Raw genomic sequence first — 15,286 nt, 5'->3', positions numbered from 1 at the left:
GTGTCTCAAAGTCCTCCACCTGCCCCACCAGTGTCTCAAAGTCCTCCACTTGTCCCATCCAGTGTCTCAAAGTCCTCCACCTGCCCCACCAGTGTCTGAAAGTCCTCCACTTGTCCCACCAGTGTCTCAAAGTCCTCCACTTGTCCCACCAGTGTCTCAAAGTCCTCCACCTGCCCCACCAGTGTCTCAAAGTCCTCCACCTGTCCCACTCAGTGTCTCAAAGTCCTCCACCTGCCCCACCAGTGTCTCAAAGTCCTCCACCTGCCCCACCAGTGTCTCAAAGTCCTCCACCTGTCCCCACCAGTGTGTCAAAGTCCTCCACTTGTCCCATCAGTGTCTCAAAGTCCTCCACCTGTCCCACCAGTGTCTCTACAAGGCTCATAATAATGTGTTAAAAGGGCCAAAACAGCTAAAATGAAGTAATGCATTCTCTATGTTAATGTCAGTAATTAAAAAACAGACACATTCTATTTTTTTTTTAATATGATGTCGTCTGTGGAGTGCCGCTAGGGGGCGCACCGGTAGAAGGAGTTAGAAATCCAAGGGACAGGCCTGCAGTCCTGAGATGCTAAAGGCTAATCATGTGTCCCTTGTATTCTTTTTCCAGGTTAGTAAAAAGTAATTTGTGTCACACCCAAACAATACTGGTGTTGAGATAAAACCGCTAATATGTATCTGTGTAAATGTGAACACTGGTTGAAGCGAAGTTATGTGTAAAGTGCATTTTGAAGCGATAGCTAGCATAGAGTGGGCTAGCGCAGTTGTAAAGATGCAGCCGTGAGGAGACAGCGCGGTGTGTTTTAACTTCATTATTAGACACGGGGTGAGCTGTTCATCAACTTTTCTAAGCTTTTACTTTGTACATTTCCGTAAAGCTTCAGCACAGGATGTACATGTTAAAGTTGCAGTTCATGTGCAAGTGCAGCGCCAGTGTAATTGTTGATGTCACGGGCTGGTCGCCATGTTAAGTTGTTGCAGCTAAGTTAGTTACATAATTAGTAATTAATTAGATTTAAATGGTACAGTTTTGTTTGGTTATTAATTAATGTATAAATATAAAACTTTAAACATGTATCAATAAGTTCTGTAAGATGCCACGGAAATGTTGTATAATTGAGTTGTGTAGCCACATGGAAATTATTTGTTATAGCAGAATAAACCGTGCAGTCCTGAGATGCAAAAGGCAAATCATGTGTCCCTTGTATTCCTTTTCGAGGGTTTATCTTCACACCCCTCTCGAGCACGGGAGAGGCAACATCTCAAAGTCCTCCATCTGTCCCACCAGTGTCTCAAAGTCCTCCACCTGCCCACCAGTGTCTCAAAGTCCTCCACCTGTCCCACCAGTGCATTGTACATGAACTGCACATTGAGTTTCTTCAAAAGGAGTTCGGAGTCTGTGCAGGATGAGCCGGACATGCCAAGCGGTTCTTCCTCCTGAGCCACACATTCATTTTTGCCTGACCCAGGACTGACCTCACAGAAAACTTGGGTCCAAACACAAAGAGCTCAAGGGTCAATGTTTGGCCCAGAGTGTGCGGCCACGGTCCCAAGAAGATGAGAAGGTGAAGGAGAGAGAGAGATGGATAGGCCAAAAGAGGAGAGTGAGAAAGACATAGAAGGAGAGAGAGATGGAGACAGAGACAGAAGAGGACAGAGACAGAAGGAGAGACAAGAAAGAGAAAGATGGAGAGACAAAGAGAAACAGAAGGAGAGACAGAGACAGAAGGAGAGAAACAGAGACAGAAAGAGAGACAGAGACAGAAGGAGAGAGAGAGACAGAAAGAGAAAGAAACAGACAGGAGGAGAGAGAGAGAGAGAGACAGAAAGAGAAAGAAGGAGGGAGAAAGAGAGACAGAAAGACAAGGAGAGAGGGAGAGACAGAAAGAAACAGACAGAAGGAGAGAGACAGACGGAGAGCGAGAGAGAAAGAAACAGACAGAAGGAGGGAGAAAGAGACAGAAAGACAAGGAGAGAGGGAGAGACAGAGACAGAAGGAGAGAAAGAGACAGAAGGGGAGAGAAAGAGAGACAGATAGGAGAGAGAAAAAAGGAGGAGGGTGGGTGAGAGACAGAGGAAAAAGAAAGAGAGACAAAAACAGAGGTGAGAATGAGACATAGAGCACTTTTCAAACCACAAATATTTATGCTTAAGAGAGAAAGAGACTTAAAAAGGCGTAGACAAATGAGTCAGATGTAAAAGAACGTTTCCTGAGCACACAAACCCTCAGAGATACTGGTGATGAAGAGGAGAGGGAGAGGCTGAGGGGGCTGCTGCTTCTGCTCATGATTATTCCTTACAGTTTCCTTACAGTTTCCCTCCCATTTGACCTGCAACATTCATGATGTGGACTTCCTGTTCAGCCTCCAAGGGAACCACTCATCCTCTCCTATTCTTCCTCCCACTCCTCTTTTCTCTCCCTCTCTTCTTCTCTTCCTCATTCTCTCTCTTTCTCTTTCATTTATTCCAGTTAAAGCCAATAAAAAGAGTAAAGGCTGGAATAACTTTGACTAGACCAGGACTAAACCACAACTGAACCAAGAGTGAACCACCAGGACTAGACCAGGACCTAACAAGAACTTAACCAGGACTATACTAAAACAGAACTAAAGCCAGACTAAACCAGGTCTAAAACAGGACTAAAACATGACTAAAACTGGACTTAAACACAAGTAAACCCCGACTAAACCAGGACTAAACCAGGATTTAACCAGGATTTAACAAGGGCTAGACCAGGGCTATATCACGATGAACCCAGGACTAAAACAGGACTAAACCAGGTCTAAGGCATGACTAAAACACAACTAAACCCGGACTAAGCCAGGAATAAACTGGGACTAAATCAGGACTAAACCAGAACTAAAACCACAACTAAAACAAGAATAAACCAGGTATGAAATAGGACTAAACCAGGACTATACCACGATGTCAATGCAGGACTAAAATAAGATTAAACCAGCACTAAACCAAGACTAAAACAGGATTAAACTGGAACTAAACCAAGACGTACTGTTCCACATCTTGTCAAAGAGCGAGTGACATTTCTTTGACATGTTCTCAAATATTTACCGAGCTTTTAGTGTGATCATGTTTCTAATAATCCTTTATCTGTTTAGTGGGTGTGGTTTTCAAACAGCTCTGTCCTTGTTAACATCCTTTTATGAACATTTTACTATTCAAATCACCAAAACACCAAATGGACTCTTCACCGCTGGGCTACAAATGTATGAACAAGATCTGAAAACAAGGTTTAATATATAGATATATAAAGAACTAAACCAGGACTGAACAAGGTCTAAACCAGGACTAAACCAGAACTAAACCAGGACTGAACCAGGACTAAACCAGAACTAAACCAGGACTGAACCAGGACTAAACCAGGACTAAACCAGGACTGAACAAGGACTAAACCAGAAGTAAACCAGGACTAAACCAGAACTAAACCAGGACTGAACCAGGACTAAACCAGGACTGAACAAGGACTAAACCAGAAGTAAACCAGGACTAAACCAGAACTAAACCAGGATTAAACCAGGACTGAACCAGGACTAAACCAGGACTAAACCAGGACTAAACCAGAACTAAACCAGGATTAAACCAGGACTGAACCAGAACTGAACCAGGACTAAACCAGGACTAAACCAGGACTGAACCAGGACTGAACAAGGACTAAACCAGGGCTAAAACTAATAACACTCGTCCACCTTGTGATGTCATGTAGTAAGGAAGTGCTCTTCTGTATTTTTAAAAATCCTCACACCTTTAGGAGAATCATTTATATACATTTTCATCCTGGAATTTCCAATCTGTACTGAACAAAAAGTAAAATCTTAACTCCCACTGCATGACATCACGAGGTGGAACAGAGCATTGTGAGCTAAGAATAAAAAAAAGAATTACTCAAACATGACTCCAGGTTTGTTTTTGACGAGAAAACAAAAATATAACCTGACTAAAAACTCACAAGAATCTATTTTGAAGAATCTATTACACCTTTACCCGTTCACATTTAGAGTCTTTTTTTTTTTTTTTCAGGTGGGAAGATGAACCATCCGAGCCTGTTCATCGCACTGAGCCACAAAGACAGAGAGGGAGGAAAGAGAGAGAGAGAGAGCACAAAGGAGGGAGGAGGAGGAGGAGATCCGCGATTCTGTGTCCAAAGGGTGGAGCTTGTTCTGTGCTTTCACTATTCTGCTCCTGCTTCTGCCCAGACCATCTCTCCCTCTGCGTGTCCGTCTCCTGGAAGACAACGCGTGGATTTAAGACTCCCGAGCCTGGATGTAACCGCAGAATTAAAAAAAAAAGGTCAGTCGCTTTGGCTTTTAATAACATGTGATGAAGACTATTTAAGGTGTTGTGGCATGTGTCTGTTGAAATAGGGATGGGTTGTAACAGACGGCATGCAAGGCTGGGGAAAAAAAAAACCAAAAAAAATGAGGAATTTGACAAGATTGTTTACATTTTTTGGGAGAATTTCAAATCAATGTGAGTTAAATCTGGGTGTGTGTCATCATATCTCTCCGTACTATGAGACACACTCTTTCTTTGTCACTTTAGATCACATTTGTAACCCAAAATATGTCAGATTTGCATGAGGAAATATTGGAAATTTCTACTGTGGTTTTAAGAAATTTATTGGAATAGCAGTGGTGGTTTTTCATAGGATTTGAACAGATTTTGTAATGTTGAGCACCAAAAAATTTGAAGCTTTAAAAAGAAAAGATATTTGGACCAGTAACGGAGAAATGAGAGACAAAAGATAATAAGAAATATAGAAGGGGGAGGGTTAAGTGTGCGAAAAACAAGAGCTGAAAACAAGATTTAATATATAGAAACAAGCAAGGGCTGAACCAAGACCAAACCAGGACTAAACCAGGACTAAACCAGAACTAAACCAGGACTAAACCAGAACTAAATCAAGGCCAGATCAGGAATTAAACCAGGGCTTAACCAGGACTAAACAAGGGCTACACCCAAGACTAAACCAGGGCTAAACCAGGACTAAACCAGGACCAAACCAGGACTAAACCAGGACCAAACCAGGACTAAACCAGGGCTAAACCTGGACCAAACCAGGACTAAACCAGGAATAAACCAGGACCAAACCAGGACTAAACCAGGTCTAAACCTGGACCAAACCAGGAATAAACCAGGACCAAACCAGGACTAAACCAGGGCTAAACCTGGACCAAACCAGGACTAAACCAGGAATAAACCAGGACCAAACCAGGACTAAACCAGGGCTAAACTTGGACCAAACCAGGACTAAACCAGGACTAAACCAGGACCAAACCAGGACCAAACCAGGACTAAACCAGGGCTAAACCAGGGCTAAACCTGGACCAAACCAGGACTAAACCAGGAATGAACCAGGACCAAACCAGGACTAAACCAGGGCTAAACTTGGACCAAACCAGGACTAAACCAGGACTAAACCAGGACCAAACCAGGACCAAACCAGGACTAAACCAGGGCTAAACCTGGACCAAACCAGGACTAAACCAGGACTAAACCAGGACTAAACCAGGGCTAAACCTGGACCAAACCAGGAATAAACCAGGACCAAACCAGGACTAAACCAGGGCTAAACCTGGACCAAACCATGACTAAACCAGAAATAAACCAGGACCAAACCAGGACTAAACCAGGACTAAGCCAGGGCTAAACTAGGACTAAAACCAAGGCCAAAATAAGAATACATCAGGACTACACTTAGGACTAAAATAGGACTAAACCAGGACAAAACTAGGGCTAAACCAGGACCAAAACTAAGGCCAGACCAGGAATTAAACAGAGCTTAACCAGGACTAAACCAGGGCTACACCCAGGACCAAAACTAGGACTAAACCAGGACTAAACCAGGACCAAACCAGGGCTAAACTAGGATGAAAACCAAAGCCAAACTAGGAATACATCAGGCCTAAACAATAATTAAACCAGGACTAAACTAGGTCTAAACCAGAACTAAACCAAGACTAAACCAGGACTAAACCATGAATAAACTAGGACTAAACAAGAACTAAACCAAGACTAAACTAGGTTTAAAGCAGGACTAAACCCAGGACTAAACCTGAACTAAACCAGGACTAAAGCGTGCAGTCTAATATTGCATCAGCACATGGAAAAGATGGAGGAGGTGGGGCAGTTTTCAACATTATTACTGTTCAACGTCGCAAAGAAACCTGGAAAAAGAAAGAATGGATTTTGTAATCTTAATCAAGATTAAAAACAGGCCTAAATCAGGATTAAACCAGGACTAAAAATATTGTCATTGCACTTTTATTATTAATTTAGAACCAGAAATAAACAAGGACTATGCCAGCACCAAATCAGGACTAAACCAGGACTAAAGCTGGACTTTAAACCAGGACTAAAAATAAGCGTAAATCAGGACTAACCAGCACCAAACCAAGACTAAGCGATTACATTTTATTGTCACACCAGGACTAAATCAGAACTTAACACTAAACCAGGACTAAAGCAGGACTAAATGAAGAGAAATCCAGGACCCGATCAGGACTAAACCAGGACTAGTTTAGTACATTGAAACGGTGTGTTGTTGTGTGCACATCGATGTCTCTAGAGTTTGAACAGTTCCAGGACAAACACAGTGACCCAGTGTTGTGCTAACAGGATCCGGGTGTGTTTAGATTCACTCAGAGGCCAAAAATGTGACGCTCTGGAACTGAACACAAACAAACTCGATCTTACTTTTATTATAAAGATTTCGGAAGTGCTTTAGTGCATTCTTTATTGCCCTGTGCATTTGAGCCATCCTTCAGGGTCACTGGGGTTAACTCTGTCAGTGTGTCATCAGGTCTGTCCAAAAGTCAAGGACAACAATTTACACACAATAGAAGCATTTTTCTGATAATTCAATTTGGTTTTTATTAAGAACACACACATTTGGTTCATTATAAGTAACCAGGACTAAACCAGGACCAAATCAGGACTAAACCAGGACCAAAACCAGGACTAAATCAGAACTAAACCAGGACTAAATCAGAACTAAACCATGACCAAACCAGGACTAAATCAGAACTAAACCAGGACTAAATCAGAACTAAACCATGACCAAACCAGGACTAAACCAGGACTAAACCAGGACTAAACCAGGACTAAACCTGGACTAAACCTGGACTAAACCTGGACTAAACCAGGACTAACCCAGAACTAAACCAGGACTAAACCAGGGCTTAACCATTACTAAACCAGGACTAAACTAGGACTAAGCCAGAACTAAACCAGGACTAAACTAGGACTAAACCAGAACTAAACCAGGACTAAACTAGGACTAAACCTGGACTAAACCAGGACTAAACAGAGCTAAACTAGGACTAAACTAGGACTAAACCAGGACTAAACCAGAGCTAAACTAGGGCTAAACCAGGACTAAACCAGGACTAAACCAGAACTAAACCAGGAGTAAACCAGGACTAAACTAGGACTAAACCAGGGCTTAACCATTACTAAACCAGGACTAAACTAGGACTAAGCCAGAACTAAACCAGGACTAAACTAGGACTAAACCAGAACTAAACCAGGACTAAACTAGGACTAAACCAGGACTAAACCAGAGCTAAACTAGGACTAAACTAGGACTAAACCAGGACTAAACCAGAGCTAAACCAGGACTAAACCAGGACTAAACCAGAGCTAAACCAGGACTAAACCAGGACTAAACCAGGACTAAACCAGGAGTAAACTATAGTAAGTAAGTATATTAAAAATAAATAAGAAGAAAAAATGTAATATACAGTGCATGTTATAATACAGGTAAAAGTTGAATTGATACTTTAAACACTGATTTAACAAAATAAAGTGTTATTTATTTCTATTTGTCAGATCATCTGAACTTTTGTGTAATTTAAAAGATTTGAAGTTTTGGACGTTGGTTCACATCTACTGACCCGTGTCCAACCAGGAAGATAAATCCTCTTAACAGTAATGACAAAAGTAGAAGTGTTGTATAATGTTGTGAAAGGTTAAAGTTTTAGTGAAATTAGTAGATAATTAATAGACTCACCTGTCATATGTACTTGTTTTCTTCTTGGACAAATAAAAATGCTAAATGAAGGTTTAAAATGTGTTCCTTGTAAAATGTCTCTGTATTTTGGATGGTAAAACTCAGCTCTACTTACCTACCTGCTCTACCTGTATTTTTTTTCTGCTCCTTTTTGCATATGTCACTGATGCAAAACTATAAACATGCAAAACTATGATACATAATTAACTCAGGTATTATCCCGCAAAACCCTGTAACTGTAATAGTGACAGACCTGGTTTAGTTAAAAGAAAAGTAAAACAAAAACAAAACAAAAACAAAAAAAACATGAAAACCTGTCATGGTTTACTCTTGGTTTAGTCCTGATTTAGTTCTGGTTTGGTCCTGCTTTGGTCCTGATTTAATCCTGGTTTTGTCCTGATCTAGTCCTGGTTTAGTCTTGGTTTAGTTCTGCTTTAGTCTGGGTTCAGTCCTGGTTTAGTCCTGGTTTAGTCTTGTTAAGTCCTGATTTAGTCTTGCTTTAGTCCTGGTTTAATCCTGGGTTAGTCTTGGTTTAGTCCTGGTTTAGTCCTGATTTAGTCTTGCTTTAGTCTTGGTTTAATCCTGGTTTAGTCTTGGTTTAGTCCTGGTTTATTCCTACTTTTGTCATGCATTAATCCTGGTTTAGTCCTGGTTAAGTCCTGGTTTATTCTTGTTTTAGTCCTGCTTTAGTCCTGCTTTAGTCTTGGTTAGTCTTGGTTTAGTCCTGGTTTAGTCTTGGTTTAGTTCTGGTTTAGTCCTGGTTTAGTCTTGGCTTAGACCTGGTTTATTCTTGGCTTAGTCCTGGTTTAGTTCTGGTTTAGTCCTGGTTTACTCCTAGTTTAGTCATGCTTTAGTCCTGGTTTAGTTCTGATTTAGTCCTGCTTTAGTCAAGCATTAGTCCTGCTTTACTCCTGCTTTAGTCCTGTTTTAGTCCTGGTTTAATCCTGGTTATTAAAATTATAATTCTAGGTCAATTTTAGTTTAGTCCTGGTTCTGGTTAAGTCCTGGTTTATGTCTGGTTTAATCCTGGTCCAGATCTGGTCTATCCTTTGTTTAGTCTTTAAAAAAACACTTTAAATCGTATAATTCTTGTAGTTTTTGCCTTCCTTGTAAATACAGTAAATTTCTTCTCTGAACCCATTTGACCTGGATTGTGACGTCATCTCCTCTCTGCATATTTCTCCTGTAAATTGTTTCTGGGCCGCTAACCACCAGCTCTGTTACATAACCCCGGCTTTAGACTCTTCTCCCAGTGTTTGAGGAAAATCACTTTTGGATTTTTGTCTGGACAGAGGAGAGTCGTGCCCGGAGTGGTTCATTTTGTAAATATAATAGAGCAGATTTAGTTGGGTGGCCTCCAGGTCTCGGCTCCCTCCTGTTCCCCCTTTGGAAGCATCTCTCCTGGGACAGTTGCTCGGCCCCTCCCCCCTCCTGCTCCCGGGACCTGGATTAACCCCATCGCATTGTGCTCCGGAGGGAAGAGAAAACGCGCTCTCTCGGGCTACTGTACAAGCGGGTTTTGGAGGTGTTTTAAAGATGCAGTGTGTAACTTTTGTTGTTGGGGAGATACGGTGCGTGTTTGTGTCTGTGGAGCTGAAATTGCTTTGCTTTCAATGTTCCGCAGTATGGCTTTATACATGCAATTAAGTGCTGGTGTTTTTGCTGAAAATACTGTTCAGTTCTTGTTAAGAGTTGCTTAAGTTCTGATTTAGTCCTGGTTTAGTCTTGGCTTAGTCCTGGTTCAGTCCTGGTTTAGTCCTGGCTTAGTCCTGGTTCAGTTGTGGTGTAGTCCTTGTTTAATCCTGGTCTAGTTCTTGTTTAGTCCTTGTTCAGTCCTGGTTTAGTCCTTATTTAGTCCTGGTCTAGTCCTTGTTTAGTTCTAGTGAAGTCCTGGTCCAGTCCTGGTCTAGTCCTGGTTCAGTCCTGGTTTAGTCCTGGTTTAGTCCTAGTTTAGTCCTGGTTCAGTCCTGGTTTAGTCCTTGTTTAGTCCTGGTCCAGTCCTGGTCTAGTCCTGGCTCAGTCTTTGTTTAGTCCTGGTTTAGTCCTGGTCTAGTCCTTGTTTAGTCCTTGTTTAGTCCTTGTTTAGTCTTTGTTTAGTCCTTGTTTAGTCCTGGTTTAGGCCTTGTTTAGTCCTTGTTTAGTCCTGGTCCAGTCCTGGTCTAGTCCTGGCTCAGTCTTTGTTTAGTCCTGGTTTAGTCCTGGTCTAGTACTTGTTTAGTCCTTGTTTAGTCTGTTAGTCCTGGTAGTCCTAGTCCTTGGTTTAGTCCTGGTTCAGTCCTGGTTAGTCTAGTCCTTAGTTTAGTCCTGTCCAGTCCTGGTTTAGTCCTAGTTTAGTCCTGGTTCAGTCCTGGTTAGTCCTTGTTTGTTTAGTCCTGGTTTTGGTAGTCCTGGTTTAGTCAGTCTTGTTTAGTCCTGGAGTCCTAGTTTAGTCCTTGTTTAGTCTTTGTTTAGTCCTTGTTTAGTCCTGGTTTAGGCCTTGTTTAGTCCTGGTTCAGTCCTGGTTTAGTCCTGGTTTAGTCCTGGTTCAGTCCTGGTTTAGTCCTGGTTTAGTCCTGGTTCAGTCCTGGTTCAGTCCTGGCTCAGTCTTCGTTCAGTCCTTGTTCAGTCCTGGTCTAGTCCTGGTTTAGTCCTTGTTCAGACCTGGTCTAGTCCTGGTCTAGTCCTGGTCTAGTCCTGGTTTAGTCCTGGTTTAGTCCTGGTTTAGTCCAGGTTTAGTCCTGATTCAGTCGTGGTTCAGTGGAGGTTCAGTGGAGGTTCAGGTGTGGAGCAGGAGGAGCAGATGTCAGATAAAACAGTTCAGCAGGAGGTCGTGGTTTATTGATCCGAGAAGATCAGCCCGGAGAACAGACGCACACCACATACTGGAGAAAATAAACTGCACTTTAGGATAAATACTGAACTTTGTGCCAGTTTTTTGCTTCATGTGCACAGACCCAGTAATAACAGAGACATGAACATAAACCAGGTCAACAAATCTGCATCTGACACTTCCACAGCAGAGTCCAGCACAGAGTCCTGACCTCCTCCTGCAGCTCACTCTCAAAATACATGTGACACATTCAGGTTTTAACAATTATGACTTGGTTTGGTGGGATAGTACCTGTAGCAAATACATAAATATCACATTTTTACATCAGTTAAGTGACAGATTAAAAAAAAAAAGTAGAAAAGAAAGACCCAACCTAACCTCAAACATCAATACCAATCCAAAATTCAGAGACAATTATGCACAAGGAAGACAGTTTAAACATGAATTTAACAAAATAAAGGTGTTTTATAATTTTTAGGTAATTTATTTTTATTTGTCAAATCATAATTAAAGTTGAGTTTAGTTGAGTTGAGTTTGGTTGAGTCCTGCTTCAGTCATGGTTTTGATCCTGATTTAGCCCCAGTTTAATCCTGGTTTAGTCCTGGTTTAGTCCTGGTTTAGTCCTGGTTTAGTCCTGGTTCAGTCCTGGTTTAGTCCTGGTTTAGACCTGGTCCAGTCTTGGTCTAGTCCTTGTTCAGTCCTGGTTTAGTCCTGGTTTAGTCCTGGTTCAGTCCTGGTTTAGTCCTGGTTCAGGCCTGATGTAGTCATGGTTCAGTCCAGTTTAAACATGAATTTAACAAAATAAACGTGTTTTATCATTTATAGGTCAATGATTTTATTTGTCAAATCATAATTAAAGTTAGGTTTTTGCGTCATGGTTGCTAAGTGTCACTTCTCTGTACTAGCCGAAAACCATAAACTAACAAAATACTTGGCAAGATGTTTCGTAAATTCTTAAATATAATGTTGTTAACTATGTTTTAGGGAAATTTGTCATTTTAACGGGTCTATAGCATTTATTCTTTGATCGTTTTTGCTCATGGATCTATTAAAAATAACTGGAGGGTGTTGCTGCTTGCAGCTTCCTCCAGCTGACGTAGTGACACTCACTGGAACTTCAGCGGAAAAAAATCCCCTGGGCTGAGACAGGATTTTTCTCATAGAGGCAATGTAATCACAAACTGCTCGTGTTCAGCTGACAGGGACCTACAACTTTGAAAAATGTCGAATTTTGTGGCAATTCTCACCTATTTTTTGACCATAAACTTTTTCTCAGCTCAAAATCCTTCAGTTGTCTTAAAAAATTTGCTCATTTACTCTAGCTCCGCTCTGCTCCTCTCACTCTGATTGGTGGTGGTGGAGGGCAGGTCTCTGTGATGATGGAGGGCAAGTCTCTGTGGAGGTGGAGGCAGGTGTCTGTGGAGGTGGAGGCAGGTGTCTGTGGAGGTGGAGGGCAGGTCTCTGTGGAGGTGGAGGCAGGTCTCTGTGAGGTCTCTGTGGAGGTGGAGGCAGGTCTCTGTGGAGGTGGAGGCAGGTGTCTGTGGAGGTGGAGGCAGGTGTCTGTGGAGGTGGAGGCAGGTCTCTGTGGTGGAGGGCAGGTCTCTGTGGTGGTGGAGGGCAGGTCTCTGTGGAGGTGGTGGAGGGCAGGTGTCTGTGGTGGTGGAGGCAGGTCTCTGTGGAGGTGGAGGGCAGGTCTCTGTGGTGGTGGAGGGCAGGTCTCTGTGGTGGTGGAGGCAGGTCTCTGTGGAGGTGGAGGCAGGTGTCTGTGGAGGTGGAGGCAGGTCTCTGTGGAGGTCTCTGGAGGGCAGGTCTCTGTGGAGGTGGAGGTGGAGGCAGGTCTCTGTGGAGGTGGAGGCAGGTGTCTGTGAGGTGGAGGTGTCTGTGGAGGCAGGTCTCTGTGAAGGTGGAGGCAGGTCTCTGTGGTGGAGGGCAGGTCTCTGTGGAGGTGGAGGGCAGGTGTCTGTGGAGGTGGAGGCAGGTCTCTGTGGAGGTGGAGGGCAGGTCTCTGTGGAGGTGGAGGCAGGTCTCTGTGGAGGTGGAGGCAGGTCTCTGTGGAGGTGGAGGGCAGGTGTCTGTGGAGGTGGAGGGCAGGTCTCTGTGGAGGTGGAGGCAGGTCTCTGTGGAGGTGGAGGGCAGGTCTCTGTGGTGGTGGTGGAGGGCAGGTCTCTGTGGAGGGGTGGAGGTGCAGGTCTCTGTGTCTCAGTGTCGCCAGGTCTCTGTGGTGGAGGGCAGGTCTCTGTGGAGGGTGGAGGGCAGGTCTCTGTGGAGGTCTCTGTGTGGAGGGCAGGTCTCTGTGGAGGTGGAGGACAGGTCTCTGTGGAGGTCAGGTCTCTGTGGAGGTGGAGGCAGGTCTCTGTGGTGGAGGGCAGGTCTCAGTGTCGCCCTCTGTGGTGGAGGACAGGTCTCTGTGGAGGTGGAGGCAGGTCTCTGTGGAGTGTGGAGGCAGGTCTCTGTGGAGGTGGAGGACAGGTCTCTGTGAGGTGGAGGCAGGTCTCTGTGGAGGTGGAGGCAGGTCTCTGTGGAGGTGGGGGCAGGTCTCTGTGGAGGTGGAGGGCAGGTCTCAGTGTCGCCCTCTGTGGTGGAGGACAGGTCTCTGTGGAGGTGGAGGGCAGGTCTCAGTGTCGCCCTCTGTGGTGGAGGGCAGGTCTCTGTGGAGGTGGAGGACAGGTCTCAGTGTCGCCGTCTGTGGTGGAGGGCAGGTCTCTGTGGAGGTGGAGGGCAGGTCCTCAGTGTGAGGCAGTCTCTGTGGAGGTGGAGGCAGGTCTCTGTGGAGGTGGAGGCAGGTCTCTGTGGAGGTCAGGTCAGGTGTCAGTGTCGCCCTCTGTGGTGGAGGGCAGGTCTCTGTGGAGGTTCTGTGAGGTGGAGGACAGGTCTCTGTGGAGGTGGAGGGCAGGTCTCAGTGTCGCCCTCTGTGGTGGAGGACAGGTCTCTGTGGAGGTGGAGGACAGGTCTCTGTGAAGGTGGAGAGCAGGTCTCAGTGTCGCCCTCTGTGGTGGAGGGCAGGTCTCTGTGTTTCAGTCGATATTTCCTGAGTTCATGAATAACTCCGGACGTTTGGTTTATGTTTCTGCGGTCGCTCGAAAAGTCTCTCTGCAACAGGATCCTGCTTTAAACCCACTGACCCCTGATGAAGTCCTACTTTAAACCTGTTTTAGCCTGGTTTAGTCCTTATATAGACCTGGTTTGGTCCTGGTTTAGACCTGGTTTAGACCTGGTTTAGACCTGGTTTAGTCCTGGTTTAGTCCTGTTTTAGACCTGGTTTAGCCCTGGTTTAGTCCTGGTTTAGGCCTGGTTTAGTCCTGGTTTAGATCTGGTTTAGTCCTGGTTTAGCCCTGGTTTAGTCCTGGTTTAGATCTGGTTTAGGCCTGGTTTAGCCCTGGTTTAGCCCTGGTTTAGACCTGGTTTAGTCCTGGTTTAGTCCTGGTTTAGACCTGGTTTAGACCTGGTTTATCCCTGGTTTAGTCCTGGTTTAGCCCTGGTTTAGTCCTGGTTTAGACCTGGTTTAGTCCTGGTTTAGCCCTGGTTTAGTCCTGGTTTAGTCCTGGTTTAGACCTGGTTTATCCCTGGTTTAGCCCTGGTTTAGTCCTGGTTTAGTCCTGGTTTAGACCTGGTTTAGACCTGGTTTATCCCTGGTTTAGACCTGGTTTAGTCCTGGTTTTGTCCTGGTTTAGTCCTGGTTTAGACCTGGTGTAATTATGGTTTAGTCCTGGTTTAGTTCTGGTTTAGACCTGGTTTAGTCCTGATTTAGACCTGGTTTAGCACTGGTTTAGACCTGGTTTAGACCTGGTTTAGTCCTGGTTTACTTATGGTTTAGACCTGGTTTAGTCTTTATTCCCTGTTTATACCTTTCCCTAGTAACTTGCTTCTAATTCATGGACTAAACCAGGACTAAACCAGGACTAAACCAGGACTAAACCAGGTCTAAACCAGGTCTAAACCAGGACTAAACCAGGACTAAACCAGGACAAAAGTTGTATTGTGATTTCTGGAACTCTTTGTGGAGACCGTTATGTAAAAATGCTCGTCTGTTTCTATAGACTTGGATGAATACGTTTGGGGACAATGCTCTGCTTGAGCGTTTAATTGGTTGGCAGTTCTTCTTTTGGGGAGGTGAAGGGGCCAATTAGAGCGAAACACCAACAATTAAGAAATAATTCAAAAACCCATTCACGGTTTATGAGCTGCAAGAATAATCGCAACTGAATCAAAAAGCACAATCAGCAAATCGCAAAGGCTGCACTTTTTTAAGTACCATAATTTTTTCCACAAGCAACAAACTTACAGGGCTGGAATTATCCTAATGATTCTATACTTGCATCTCGAATTTCAAACTTCTGGTCATTGCGCAATACATACTGAGAAGGATTCACCGCCATGTTTGTTTTCCCAGTGGGATGCATCTATTGTCAAAGTCGATCTTTTCTAGTCTTTTGAACCATATCACTTTGTTTCTG

At 44.0% G+C, this 15,286-nt stretch overlaps 1 protein-coding gene across 1 annotated transcript in view; it reads left to right on the top strand.

The window, feature by feature from the left end:
* The first annotated feature begins 516 nt into the window (after positions 1-516).
* The window catches only part of gng2 (guanine nucleotide binding protein (G protein), gamma 2), a 30,910-nt gene continuing 16,140 nt past the window's right edge, over positions 517-15,286 (top strand). The window contains exons 1-2 of the mRNA XM_055161918.1: positions 517-607; positions 4,033-4,300. The gene's annotated coding sequence lies outside the window, so the exon portion shown is untranslated. The remainder of the gene's footprint in view (positions 608-4,032; positions 4,301-15,286) is intronic.

The sequence above is a fragment of the Boleophthalmus pectinirostris genome, unplaced genomic scaffold, assembly GCF_026225935.1.
Source record: "Boleophthalmus pectinirostris isolate CB_2022bp ecotype Guang Dong unplaced genomic scaffold, ASM2622593v1 HiC_scaffold_10, whole genome shotgun sequence".
In the NCBI taxonomy this organism is placed as follows: Eukaryota; Metazoa; Chordata; class Actinopteri; order Gobiiformes; family Gobiidae; genus Boleophthalmus; species Boleophthalmus pectinirostris.
The sequence above is the reverse complement of the archived record's forward strand: the minus strand, read 5'-3'. Positions and strand labels throughout refer to the sequence as shown.